General features: G+C 48.7%; 1 protein-coding gene across 2 annotated transcripts in view; it reads left to right on the forward strand.

Annotated features, from left to right (window-relative positions):
* Positions 1 to 642: 642 nt before the first annotated feature.
* Positions 643 to 14462, forward strand: part of TRAF3 (TNF receptor associated factor 3) — a 101685-nt gene continuing 87865 nt past the window's right edge. Inside the window, exon 1 of one of the 2 annotated variants that reach the window (XM_081048450.1) lies at positions 643 to 874. The gene's annotated coding sequence lies outside the window, so the exon portion shown is untranslated. The remainder of the gene's footprint in view (positions 875 to 14462) is intronic. The other variant, XM_081048453.1, reaches the window with a different exon arrangement.

The following is a 14462-nucleotide window of genomic DNA, read 5'->3' on the forward strand; positions in this document are numbered from 1 at the left end:
TAGGTACCTGTTCTTGAGTGTGGGTGACAGTGAGTGTGTCTACGAGTGTGGTGTCTGTGTGTGTGACGGTGGGTGGCTGCCCGGGTGAACCGGGTGACGCCATCGCTCCCGACCGCGAAGAAACCTACACCTTTTGGGCCCCACGCGGCCCGCGTGGCTTTTTGACCCGGAAAGGGGGACGCCGGGGGCGCGCGGCGGCCGGGGGCGGGGACCGCAGCGGGGGCCAGATAGAGCGAGTGGGGCGGGGCGAGCGGCAGCCGGGAGGGGGGGGGGAACGCGGGGGGCGCCCGAAGCCGCCCCCCGCCCGCGCCCGAAGCCGCCCCCCGCCCGCGCCCGAAGCCGCCCCCCGCCCGCGCCCGAAGCCGCCCCCCGCCCGCGCCCGAAGCCGCCCCCCGCCCGCGCCCGAAGCCGCCCCCCGCCCGCGCCGCCGCCGCGCCGTTGCTAAGGCCGGCCGGCGGGCGCGGCGCGGGAGGCCCTTAGCAACGGGCCGCGCGGGGAGCGGCGCGGGCGCGCGGGGGCGCGGGCGCACGGGGCTGGCGGCGCCGGCGGCTCCGGCGGCTCCCACGCGCGCGGGCGGGGGCGGGGGCGGGGCGGGCGCGCGCCGGGCGCGCTCCCCGGCCGGCGGGGATTTCCAGCGCGCGAGAGGAAGTGCTGCGAGCGGGAGCGGGAGGGCGCGAGGGAGCGCGGCGCGGCGCGGCCGCCGCGTGCGCGAGCCGGGTTGCAGCCCAGCAGGGACTTTCCAGCCGGCGGCGGCGGCGGCCGCCGGCCCTTCCCCGCCCCCCGACATGGGGCTGCCCGGGGAGCAGGACGCTGCGGACCGCGGCGGAGGACGCGCCCGGCGCCCCTGAGCCGGCGAGCGGCGGCGGACCGCGGGGTAAGGGGCGGCGGCGGGCGGGCGGCGGCGGCGGGCCCGGCGGCTCCATCCCGGCGGCTCCATCCCGCGCCGTCGGCGGCGGGCGGGCCCAGGGCGGGCGGCGCGGGGCCGGAGCGGCGCAGGCCCGGAGCAGGCGGCCAGTGCCCGGCCTCCGCCGCCCGCCCGCCGCCCGGACGCCTCAACTTCGGGAAACTTTGTGCTGCGGGCCGGGCGCGGGGCCGGGGCCGGGGCTCCAGCAGCTTTTCAGGAAACGGGCGCCGAGGCCTCCTTGGAACGTGACCCCCGCCCCCCGCGGGGCGGCGAGGAACCGGCACCCCCGGCGCCGCGGGGTGTTTTTACCGCGGGAGGGGCGGCCGAGTCGGCTGGCCCCGGGCTGGTTTCGTGCTGTGCGTGTTTTTAAGCCACGATTTAAAAGTTTATACTGAGTCATTCCTCTGCAGATGAGCGTCGGGCTGATTCCTGCGGCCGCAGGGGCCTCGGGCGCCGGCGGCACTGGGACCAGGTTGGGGCCGGAGGCGACGCTAGGGTGGCGGGGTCCCCGGGCGGAAAGCCGGACACGCGCCGTCCCCGGGCGCCCGGCTGCGGCCCGCGCAGCTCTGCCACGTTTCCAGGGTCGCCCGTGGGGGCCATCTGTGCAGTGGTAAGGCCTTCCCGCAGCGCTCGGTGTGGGGGATCCTCTGCCGTTAATTTGAAAGCATAGCTGCAGAATGGAGACGGGTGAAGTGCGGCGGACGTGCTTTGACATTTAAGAAGCCCCCGGATAATGACCCCCTGAAGGAAACAGTTGTATGTCACGTTTTTCGTACTAAGCGCTGCATCAATTTTCAGAATGAGTTGGGGTGTGTGTGTGTGTGTGTGTGTGTGATCGACTCGTTTATTTTTGTGGAGTCATGAAGGCTGTCTGGAGGAGCGTTCTGGCCGCTTCTTAATTTACATTCACGACGTGTAACTGAGGAGGAGCCATAATTTTTGTCTAGCATTTGCTGTGAATACACACTGCTGAAGCTTTTGGAGATGGATACTGTCATCTCGGGTGTCTGTAAAATCCTTACTTAAAGAAATGACCAGGTGGACCATCGCGTGGTGCCAACATCTTCTCATGTCTTGCACATTGTTGAAAATGGCCTGTGCAAAAGACTGCATCGTGTGTAGGATGTCTTTTGCATGAATAGTGCACAGCCACTTGTTTTTCAGATGAAAGGAGATACGTGCCTTTGCACGCTGGGGAGACAAGACCATCCGGTCAGAATTAAGCTAAAGATGAAAAATTCTTCGGCCAAAACACAATAAGGCTGATCAGTGTGAAAACGGAAAATGTCGTACAAGACTGGGGATGACAGGAACCCCAACAGACCTGGGCTTCCAGCGTCACTCGTTAAAAATCAGACCGAGTCAGGGGTAAGGTTTAAGATGTAGGTGTCTCCCCCAGATGCCATCTGCTCCAGCTGTCACCATGCAGAAGTCGGGAAAGCAGAGCGAGCTGGCAGGGAGAATTCCAGCTTTTTTTTTTTTCTTTTTAAGACCTTCATGTGAATTTTTCTGTGAGGGGAAAGAAGACCAATTATTTTCCTTGGATGCTCTCCATTCATTTTGGAATTAATAAGATGGCCTCACTCAGTGAGAAGGGTGTAAAGACATGCCATCGGAACCGGGCAATCGCAGTGGCCAGTTGTTTCTGTTAAATAATATTCCTTCTCTTTCTTGTTCATGCCTTGAAGAAGCTCCGTTTAACTGAAATATCTTGCTGCCTGCTGTTTTCCCGAGTTGGGGATTTGATTTTGTAAACACCATTGCTAGAATCCCTTTAATTTTTCACTTTGCAAATAGAGAATGACCTTTCTGAGGTATTGTCAGCATAGATACGCTAATGAGCTGAAGGATGAGAATGTCCTTTTTTACGTTAAAGCTGTACTTCCAGAAAGATATAATTGTCATTCTGGTGTTGCAAGTCTGGGCTAGCTCAAGCAAACAAAGGAAATTGCGTTAAATTTGCCCATCTCTGTGTTGTCATCTTCTAGCAAGACGCTCCAAACAGCAAGTGATCTAACCTGTCAATATTACGCAATAGCTGAGCTTCCTTGCAGTGGTCAGTTTAAGAACTGTTGACTTAGCAGGGAGACATCTGAGGACCAAGGCCTTCTGCTCCATTCCATGGAATCAGGACCCCTGGCGTGCTTCTTTACAAGTGTTCATAGAGGAAGAAAAATTGTTTGGCTTTTGGGGGGCTGGAGCGTCATAATATTGTCTTAAGATACAGAGAGAAACTGGGAAGAGCTACTGAGTGAGAAGGGAGGAGGTGAGGCTGGTGGATTTGAAGGCGACCGGAGAGAGGCAGGCGAGGCCTGACTGTGGGGATGATGCTTCCACTTGCTCTGAGCAGGAGGGATGAAGCCGGACGTGCTGCGGGTGGGCGGGAGGGCAGTAGGGAGGTGAACAGGATGGGTGCCGCTTGTATCGGAGCACCAGGCTTCGGGGCCAAAGAAAATGCAGTTTTAAACAGAAAAGGAAAAAATGTAAGAACACATTTTGTATGCTTGTGTCATAGCTATTATTCATAATTAACTAGAAAGTACAAAATGGCTTTCTCATTTTCGAGAGCCTTTATTGGCTGGCTGTGTTCTGCACAACACTATCCTAGACATAATGGCCGGTGGGGAACTGAGCAACCTAGGAAGGAGAAGGTGAGGTTGTTTTGTTATCAGTAGAACCCTTTCTGGTGAGGCTGGCAGGTGGTGAGGTGTCATAAATGCAGGTGACTTGCTTTCTGTCAACTCCAGAAATCAGGTTGGAATCTCTTACTGAATTCTGTATTCCTCGAGATAAGTGGATCATTAACTGGGACTTGGGAGTCTTTTTCTTATTTAATTTAATGTGTTTAGTTAATGTGCCTCGAGTTCCCACAGTGCTCTAGTTACAGTGCCAGGATGAGTGAGAGACCACACCAGCCTTTAAGCGCGTGGCCTGCAGAAGTCTGGGGCATCTTGGCCCCCTGGCACGGTGAGGGGAGATGCTGGTAACCAGTGGGGACTGAAGCTGGTGGCAGGAGGGTGAGGTAAAAGGAAACGTCACCACCCTGCCCTCAGGGAGCTGGCTGCTCAGCTAGGTAGCTGAAGACCCACCAGGAAGAAATTTGGAAGTCTTTAAAAGGTAAGCTGGAGTGCATTGGTGGGTTGTGTAGGAGACTGGAAGTCTGGTGGAAGGTCAGAAAACGGAAAGCTCGTGGATTGTGGGGAAAGGCTTCCAGGAAGCTGGTGATGAGCCCTGGTGTCAGGAAGGCAGGTATCCTGGGACCATGGGAATGGCAGGAAGAGGATCTCTCCCCTCCCTGACAGTTTGCTTGCTGCTCTGCTGCTTCTTGTCAGTAGTTACCCGGCCGGTGATGCCGCCAGTCAGTGGGTTTCCATTTGTGACGTTCCCTGTGCTGTCCTCTAGCTTTCACCAGGCCCTTTGTGACCTGGAGCCCTGGTGGCACAGGCAGTCTGCTGCTGTGCAGGGCACAGAGCCGTGGACCCCCACCTGGGCGGAGCACTTTGCCATCCCTACTTTGTCCTTGTGGGTAGGAAGTCTCAGAAGGTGGTGGTGAAGGAGGGGTGTGAAGGTCAAAACGCTCCTTCCCCAGGGACTCCCCCAACCCTACCGCTCTATCATTCATGCGGAAATGGCCCATATCTCTTTAATTCTCAAGAAATACAAAAGTGGACCCTACAATTTCAGTTTATGATTGACTTTTTTTTTTTAAGGATTTGCTCCATGCTATTTTGACTCCATATATTTTTTTAAAATGTTGCTTATTTTGTAACTTCTCATGGGGCCATTCTACCAAGAAAGATATCAGACCTGTTATACTGATAATCTGATTTCCTTTCTAATTTAAACACTGGATTCTATGGCAAAACCCAGAAGTGTATTTATTGGAAACATGGTTTCTTTAAGTGGAGAGAAAAGCTAAATTGATAAACCGAGTGGCATAATAAAATTTTTAGGACAACAGTAGCATCGAAATGGTAAACCGAGTCTCCAGGTGTTATGGTGATTATGTTGAAGGTTTTCGGACACTGACTTGTGCCCTGGAAGGCTAATTAATGCCCTAACGAGGTAGCTTAGACCTGCCCCCTCCTTCTTCCCCTAGGGCCAGGCACGGGGCACCCCTCCTTTCATGTTTGTGTCCAGAATCTGCAAGTGTGGGGGAGACGAAGGATGTGACAGATGCCATACACTGGTTCCCTGTCGCTTGGCATATGCGACCAGGGAGGCTTGTCGCTGCCGCCCTTGACTGGGGGCCATCTGGTGGTGCTTAGCTCCCTGGGTTGTTGCCTTGGGGGCTTGTGTGAAAGGAGACTTCTTTTGACGTAACTTTCTTGGGTGCTTTTAAGGACTTCAAAGGGAAGAACAGAGAAGCTAGTTCTCTTGAGTCCTTCCTTGCCCGACAATGCCCAGAAGTCACAACTTTATTCTGGAAATTAAATTCCATCCTGTTCAGATTAATAGCAGCCCGATGTTTGAAACGTTATTATAGGGCAAATTAAGTGTTCTGGTGTCAGAAGGCTCTCTTGTGTGAGAAAGGGCATGGCATGACTGACTGCAGAATCTCTCAAACCCTTTACATTTTATCTGACAATTTTATTTTACATTGTACTCAGTAATATATCTGATTTTTTTAAACAAATACACTTTGCCCCCCCCCCCCAGATTTTTGAGTACAGTTGATTCGCCACAAAATGCATTGTGTTTATCCTTGCCTTCCCAGGACCCCGAAGGGTCCCCTGGCATCCCACCCCGTGTCCTGGGGACTGTGCAGCCCCCAGCTTGAGCCGTGCGGGCCTGGTGAAAGGTGCCAGCTGTAGACATCTGCCTGGCAGGCCTGCCCTGTCTCAGCAGGAGGAGGGCCTCGCTGCGCTGTTCTCCTTGTCTGTAAGTGGGGCTGATGGCACCGCGCACGGCCCGCGGTGAAGAGGACAGCCGGGCCTTCTGACGGGCCTTTCCGTTGTGCAGAGGGCTGAGATGTCGTCTTGGAGAGTGGACATGCCATATCAGGTCTCAGTAGCGACCGCTGGGATTTTCTAGTGAGTTCCCTCATTTTCTGTGTGAGGCAGCTGAGGCTCGGAGTTTGGGCAGGGAAGCCTCCCAAGTCAGGTACTGGCACGGCGGGGACTCTTCACCGGCGTGAGTAGACGTTTCCCTGAAGTCTTCATTTCCCAGGATTTGTCCCAGGGCATCTGCGTGGCCTCTAATTCCAGTTTGGGATGATCGGGAATTATTTCATCAACACACATTTTTCGAGAACTTAGGAGCAGTGCTAGTTGCCAAAGCTAAAAAGTCAAGCAAGATGCTCCATGATCACTGTCTTCCAGGAGCTTCTGTAAGGTGGGTGAGCCAGAAGAATCATGGTTATGGCACAAGCTGGTAGGTGCCATGGCAGTAGCACGGAGGCGCCGTGGGAACGGATGGACTTAGCGGGTGTTTTCCAGGGAGGATGAGAGCGAGAGCAAGCGAGTGGGAGCAGGGCTGTCTCCTCGTGTCAGGGGGCCCGTGAGTGCAGCCGTGTGGCTGTTTAGGAGACAGGGACTGGCCGCCTTCGGGTGCCACCTTCATGTCAGCCTGACTTTTGAGGTCAGAATCTTCCCGTTTTACAGATGAGGGAGTTGAGTCCCTGCAGGGCTCCGGGATTCATGTTTCCATCACTGTGCTCAGTGGTCCGTTTAAGCTGAGTTACAGCCCGGTTTGGGGTTTCATACTCTGGACTTTAATTTTGCTTTCAGAGTCTAGGCTTTTTGGCTTTGCTGCTGTATAGTGCTTTTTAAAGAAATGGTGTATTTTTCCAGCATGTGTTTTTCATGCAGCCTTTTCTTTCCTCCAACATCTGTTTGCCTACTTGTATACTGACTTTTTTCTCAGCCAGTACTCCATTCCTTCTGTCTGTTTTATTTTCCTACGGCAGCAACGTTTCACTCAATATCCTTTAACAAATTCAGTTAAAACGTTCCTCAGATGTTGCTTACATCTTGCTGAGTCCCAAACCTGTAATGTGCTTTCTTTCCCCCTTCTCTCTTAATTTACATTTAAACTGGTAAGTAGTAATAATGATAGTATTTAGCCATTTTGTCCTTACAGGGTTTTAAAAACATTAGCTCGTTAGTGGTGAACAAACCCCTGCGGCCTGGTCCCAGTAGAGAGCCTACTGGTTACAGCCCAGCACAGTCAGATTGCCACCCACTCATCAGGAATTTCATTCGGGCCACTGATTGCTTATGGGAATATAAGTTGAAGGCGGAGAAGCCTTGTCCACAGTTAGTGAGGATGTGATGTTGCTGGCTATTGAGGAGAAGGCTTTTGTGGCTCCTCTGCCAGAACCACCGAAGTTCTGCACGGGAACCAGGAGGGACCAGTGGTGGCTGGACTGAGGCCAGGGGCTTGTTCCATAGCCACCTGTACGAGCTCCAGGAGCGGCTGTGAGTTCTGGGACACAGTGGGACACTGAGGCTGTACGGTCAGGTTCCTGGAGTGGTAGAGGGTGGATTTCTTTGTTCTTACACAAGTGGGCAGAAGAGGAGAGGGCTGGAGGCAGTGGCATGGGACAGCAAGGGGCTCCTCATGTTTCTGGTGCCTGCCCTGCCCTCTGCAGGCTGAGGGATGGGTGTTCCAGTGCATCTTGCATGGTCTCTAGAGTTCAGATGACAAGGTTCTTAAGGACAGTGTCCCCCTGTCGTATTTTCAGTTTGGCCTCAGGCGTGCTCAGTGAAAATGAGGTGAATTTCTCTATGGAAGGAGTATAGGTTGGAAGTCAGACCTGACTTGATTTCTGGTCCTTCCTTTAGCTAACTGTGACAGGAAGTTACTTATCCTTTCTGAACCTCAATTTTCTCATCTATGAAAAGTTAATTGTGGGGATTAAAAGTGAGAATGTGAGTGAATTTGAGAACCTAGCGTATATCCTAAGTGTTAATTCCTCTTGCCTTTCCTGAGAGATTTCCTGGAAGGAAAACATGCCCTGTTAGCAAGGCATGATGGGCTGTCTTGGGAGGATGGCCTGGGCTTGGAAGACTGTAGGGGAAGACAGTAAGTAGGGGTAGAAGAAGCACAGTAATGGGCTGTAAAGAAATGGTTTGTAACAAAGTTCAATGTCTAGAAACGAAAAACCACTAGATAGACCCCTGCTTTTTTAGAAAAGCAATTTTGCTTATGATTTGTGATAAATTTAAATTTATATTTTAGTACATCATTTTCTTTCATTATTTAGCAGAATAGTATTCTTTGATTCTTTCTTATGTCTGTTCAAACGTCACTTCTTCGAGGTCTTCCCTGACGCTCTAATTAAAATAGCCCATGCTGTCACTGTCCAGTCTCTTACCTTGCTTTTTAAATTCGTAGCAGAAAATTTATGTCCATCACCTTAACCTGTGTATGAGGAGAGTGTCTGGCATATGGTAGGAACTCAAGAATTTTTATGAATGAAGCAATAAATTATAGTCTTAACCACATTTTTTTTTATTGAGGCAAAATTCATGTAACATACAGTTAATTATTTTAAAATGTATAGTTCAGTGACATTTAGTGTAGTCACTATGTTGTGCAACTACTAGTTCTCTCTAGTTTCAAAACTTTTTCATCACCCCATAAAAAAACCCTGTACTTATTAACTAGTCATTCCTCACTCCCCCTTCTTCCCAACCCCTGGTCACCTTTAATCTGCTTTCTGTCTCTGTAGATTTGCCTGTTCTGGACATTTCATATAAAAAGAATCATACAGTATGTGATCTTTTGTGTCCAGCTCCTTTCACTTGGCATAATGTTTTTTGAGGTCCATCCAAGTTGTGGCCTCTATCAGTATTTTGTTCTTTTTATGGCACAATGATATTTCATTGAGTGTATATACCACAAGTTGTTTATCCATTCATCCACTGATGGGCACTTGTATTGTTGTCACCTTGGGGCTATTAAGAATAACGTGTATGGGTTTCTGTGTAGACATGTGTTTTCATTTTTCTTGGGTAACATAGCTAACAGTGAGATTGCTGGGTCATGTGGTGACTCTGTGTTTTATTATTCCCTCCAGCAATGCACTAGGATTTCAATTTCTGCACATGTCTGCCAGCATTTATTTTGTCTTTTAGACTAAAACTATTCTAGTGGGTGTAAAGTGATATCTCACTGTGGTTTTGTATTTCCTTAATTACCAATGATACTGAACATCTTTTATCTTTTTATTGTATGTCTTTTTTGGAGCAATGTCCATTCGGGTCCTTTGTCTTTTTGTTGTTGAGTTGTAAGACTTCTTTATACATTTTGGATATTAAACCCTTATTAGATATATGATTGACAAATATTTTCTCCTATTGTCTTTGTTTTTTTATAGACTTGACAATGTCCTTTGATGTACAAAAGTTTTTAATTTTGATGACATCACTTTATCTGTTTTTTTCTTTTGTTGCTATTACTTTGGTATCAAATCTGAGAATCCATTGCCAAATCCAAGGTAATGAAAATCTTATGTTTTATAGTTTTAGCTCTTACATTTAGGTCTTTGATCCATTTTGCGTTTTTTTTTTTTTTTAATTTATTGGGGTGACAATTGTTAGTAAATTTACATAGATTTCAGGTGTACAATTCTGTATTACATCATCTATAAATCCCATTGTGTGTTCACCACCCAGAGTCAGTTTTCCTTCCATCACCATATATTTGCGTTAAGTTTTATCTGTGGAGTGAAGTAGGAGTCCCACTTCATTCTATTGTATGTGCTTATCCAGTTGTCCCAGCACCATTTGTTGAAGAGTCCATTCTTTCCCCGCTGGATGGTTGTGACGCTCTTGTTGGAAATCAGTGAGCTAGAGATGTTTGAATTTATTTCTGGACTCAGTTTTATTCCATTGGTTCATATGTCCGTCCTCATGCCAATGGCACACTATTTTGATTACTGTAGCTTTGTAGAAAACTTCAAAGTAAATTTGAGAAGTGTGAGTCTTCCAACTTTTTTGTTTTCAGTATTGCTTTGGCATCTTGGGACCCCTTGCAGCTCCATATTAATTTGAGGATCAGTTTTTTTCTTTCTGCAAAAACAGTGATTGGAATTTTGACAGGAATTGCATTGAATCTGCTTTGGGGCATTGCCATCTTAACAATTCTGAGTCTTACAATTCATGACCATGGGATGTCTTTCTATTTATTTACATCTTTAATTTCTTTCAGCAAGATTTTGTTGTTTCAGTGAACAAATCTTTCACCTTCTTGGTTAAGTTTATTCCTAGATATTGTATTTTTTTGGATGCTATTATAAATGGAATTGTTCCCTTAATTTTTTTTTTTCATATTCATTGCTGGTGTAGAAGACAACTGATTTTTGTGTGGTGATCATATACCGTGTAATTTTGCTAAATTTGGCAATTACCTGTAGTAGTTTTACCGTGAGTTCTGTGGGATTTTCTATATATGTAGAATCATGTCAAATGCAAATAGAGATCATTTATCTCTCTTTCCAATTTGGACACCTTGTGTTTCTTTTTCTTGTCTAATTGCTGTGGCTAGGACTTCCACTACACTATTGAATAGCATTAGTGAAAGCAGACATCTTTGTCTTGTTCCTGATCTCAAGGGAAAGCTTTTAGACTTTCATCATTGATTATGAAGTTAGGTGTGGGGTTTTTTGGTTTTTTTTCAAATAAATGCCCTTTACCATGATAAGGAAGTTCCCTTCAATTCCTGCTTTGGTAAGTGTTTTACCCTGAAAGGTAGTTGAATTTTGTCAAATGCTTTCTGTGTGTATGTTCATAAGATCGTGTGTTTTTCCCTTCATTTTATTGATGTGGTATATCACAATAATTGATTTTCCTAGGGTGAACCACCATTGCTTTCCTGAAGTAAATCCCATTTTGTTGTGGTGTTCAGTCCTTTTAATGTGTTGTTGGATTTGGCTTGCTACAGATGTTGAGCAGTTTTGCATCTATGTTCATAAGGAATCTTGATTGGTCTTTAGTTTTCTTGTGGTATGTTTGTCTGGCTTCGGTATCAGGGTGCGAACCACATTTTGACTGTATGTCGTGTTTCTTGAGAATTTTGAACGCTGTCGTCCCTTAAGTCAGTAATGTATAGAAAATTCTAGGAGGATTTTGAAGCAGACTGGAGGACTCTTTGAGGATCATCATACCACCAACTTCCCCACTTCCTAACACGGGCTGTCCCTATAATGGCCTACAGCTGGGAAAATCCTGGCTGACATTACCACCATAACTCAGTGCCCACCAGTGGAGAGTGCAGGAAGGGACTCCATTCCTGATGCCAGAGCAGGAGATTGATGTGCTTTTGTCATGTCCTGAAAGAGCCAAAGATTGTTCCATGTAATGACTACTGAGTAACACACCACCTAAGCTCCAGTGACCTGAAACAGTAATTTGTGATTAGATCTCATGGTGCTGTGGGTTGATCAGGCAGGGCTCAGCTGGCGAGTCTTCTGCTCCTTGTGGCATTGACTGACGTCACTCACTGGTGTTTATCTGGCCTCTTGTCTGGTCTGGATGGTCCAACATAGCTGTACGCGCATGCTTGGGTGGCTGAAAGGCCAGGTTTAATGGTCACCCCCTTTCTGTGTGGTGTCGAGGCCTCTGCAGGCGGCCTCTGTGCTAGGACTTGTTACGCAGCAGCTCAGGACTCCTGGAATGATTGTTCTGGGCGAGAAGGAGAGGCTGACAAATCTGTGTGAGGAGACTTCTGCTGCTGCTTGGAGACCCCTGCTAGTGTTCCTAGATTTAGGAGAGGGAACGTAGAGTCTGCCTCTTGATGAGAGGAGTGTCAAGGGATGTGTGACCGTTTTAGTCCCTTCACGTATGGTGGGAGATTCCGTAGTGCTGCCAGAGTATGTGTTGTGGATACTTTTTAAGAGAGGCTGTTGTGGGCGAAGGTGGAAACCCCAACTGTCGTGTGTATCTACTTCCAGTGAGAAAATGCATTCTGTGTTCTGAACCAAGATTTCTTGAGTAAACTTTGGAATACAGCCATTCATAAAATGGTAATTGTCTGCAGAAAAGGTACGTGTATTTACTTGGTCAGCAGGCATCGTTGATCATCTGTCAGGAGTTTTCCAAGTATAACTTTGGGTCCATAAATTTTCCCTTCCTGTAAGTTTATTTTAAAATTATTTGAAAACTTCACTTTCATTTTGAAGAGTGTTATGGAGTTTAAGCTTATATTTTCTGTTCTTAAAAAAAAAGCATTGAGAAAATATTAGTACGCCCCCATATCCTAAATTTCCTTTTCTTCACCCAGATCATTCTAGTAAATCTCCTAGGGGCTTATGAAAGTTACAGCTGTTAATATAAAAACAAAGTGGGATAATTGGACAGTGCGTGCAGAAGTGTGTACGCATTTGCTCGAACAGAAACCTCATCTTCTGTAACCCCTGCCTTCACAGCCTGGCTCAGCGGATTGTTGGAATACTTTTGGGTGGGAGCAAATGTGATGGGGGGGGTGTGGATTTAAATAAGGAAACAAGAAATCTGTCGCTTTGGCTCTGGGAGAGCCCCAAGTAGTGGCATCGATGAGGGTGGAGAGTGGGGAGCTGTGGCTGTCTGAGCCCTGCCTCACGCAGGGCTGCAGTTCCAGTGACAGCGACAGCTGCCCCATGCTGTTTCCCACGCACACCTTGCCTTTGTCCGCAAACACCCATCACTCCTGGGCGTCTGACCTTCTGTCCAAGGAGGTGTGAATGAATGGGTTGGCCACTTTAAGTGTTTTATATGTGGGGCTGGCTGCCGAATGCATGGAATTTCAGGGTGTCCTGGGAGCTTCTGAATTCCCTCTCGTCAGGCCTGATGTCAGGAAACTCCGGTCTTGATGGCCTGAGGTCTCTTTCAGCTGTAAAGTTACCATTTGCTTTTTGGTCTGGGATGCCTGTTCCTCACTCTGTCCGCGTTACGAATTCCAAAAGTTTGCTGACCTTCGGCGTCTCATCAGGGAGAAGAGCGTCGCTCTCTCCAAGTCCTTGGGGTGCCCTTAATTCTGCTTGCCTTTCTCATCGTCGTTACTTCAGGGTTCTCTATTCCAGAATCCGGTGGCTACGGCCTGGGGGTCAGCAGCATAGGGGCTGCAGAAGGGCAGTGAGACCTGAGGGCTGGGAGAGCGTGACTGAGGCAGGGAGGACAGGGCCACCAGGAGGGCAGCGGCACGCCCTTTGCCTGTCTCCTGTCTGTGCTCCGTTTCGTATAAAAAAGGTATTTCCTTGTGTTAAGATGAACTAAGACAGCTTCTCTTACTCTTAAATTTTGTCTTGGGGTTCTTAGGAACCGCATCAGATTTTAGTCACTTATACTTGGAGTGAAATAAGAAGGTACGGTTTACCTGGGAAACCTGTCTGTGACGTATCTTCATAGCGGTCTCACTTCTGCACAGAGTAGATAAGGGCTCTTAAAGCTTTCACATTCTGGCCTTCTAAGCAGAACACTCCCAATGTCAACGAAGACTACATTATAGAGCGCTGGAAGCGTGGAGTGCCTGCTGGCCGGCCAGGCGCCCGAGAGGTTGGCAGAGGGGCTGGTAGCTTCCCGCCAGTGGGCGCCCTGCGACGGCAGGACAGGACTCAAGTAAGAGCTGGGGACTCGCGGGTGGGCCCCACCAGTCTTTGTGACCTTGGGCAAGTTATTTACCTCTGAAACTCCTGTCTCCTTTCATGGTAGATGGGGATAATAGTGTCATGATTGTGAAAATAAGATAACGAGCTTTAAAAAGGTGAATTCACCAGAAAAATGAAAAGTGGTATTTAAAGTTAACGGAATTTGCATTTTTCAGCCCAGAACAGAAGGTGGAGGATATGTCCACCGAACAGTCACCATTTCAGTATGTGTTTATCTGCTGTGTGCCTGGTCAACTTTAGGGGCTCACTGTGTGTGTGTGTGTGTGTGTGTGTGTGTGTGTGTAGTGTATAAAGAAAAAACACATTTAACTGGCCCTTGACCACACCTGGTTTCGTTCAATAAACTGCGGTGAAGCACTTTGTGAGTGCTGGTCGTGCTGCTCGCTAGGTGTGTGTGTACCTAATACCTAGGGACACTGTTCTCGGGTTCAGACCGCTGATTTCCATCTGGATGTCAGGCTTTCTGAGAGGCACACGTTAGCCAGCTCAGGCTGTCATAACAAAATGTCACAGATTGCGTGACTTCAACAGCAGGAATTGGTCTCTCCCAGTTCTGAAGGCTGAAAGTCCAAGGTTAAGGTGCCAGCCAGTTCAGTTTCCCTGTGAAGGCTCTTCCTGGCTGCAGGCGGTCACCTTTTCACTGCGTCCGCACCTGGTGGGGAGAGAGAGAGACAGGAAGCAAGCTCTGGTGTCTCTTGTAAGGGCCCCCACTTACCCCCCAAAGGCCCATCTCCAAATGCCGTCACATTGGGAGTTAGAGTTCCAACATGTGAATTTTGAGGGGCACAGTTCATTCATAGCATTCTGCCCTTGACCCCCAACATTCACGTCCTTCTCAAAGGCAGAATACATTCATTCCATCCCAGCAGCCCAAGTCTTAACTTCTGTATCGCCTGTAAAGTCTCAAGTCCAAAGTCTCACCTAAGTATCATCCAAATCAGATGAGATACGATTCATCTTGAGGCAGAA

The sequence above is a fragment of the Rhinolophus hipposideros genome (assembly GCF_964194185.1).
Source record: "Rhinolophus hipposideros genome assembly, chromosome: 5".
Lineage (NCBI taxonomy): Eukaryota > Metazoa > Chordata > Mammalia > Chiroptera > Rhinolophidae > Rhinolophus > Rhinolophus hipposideros.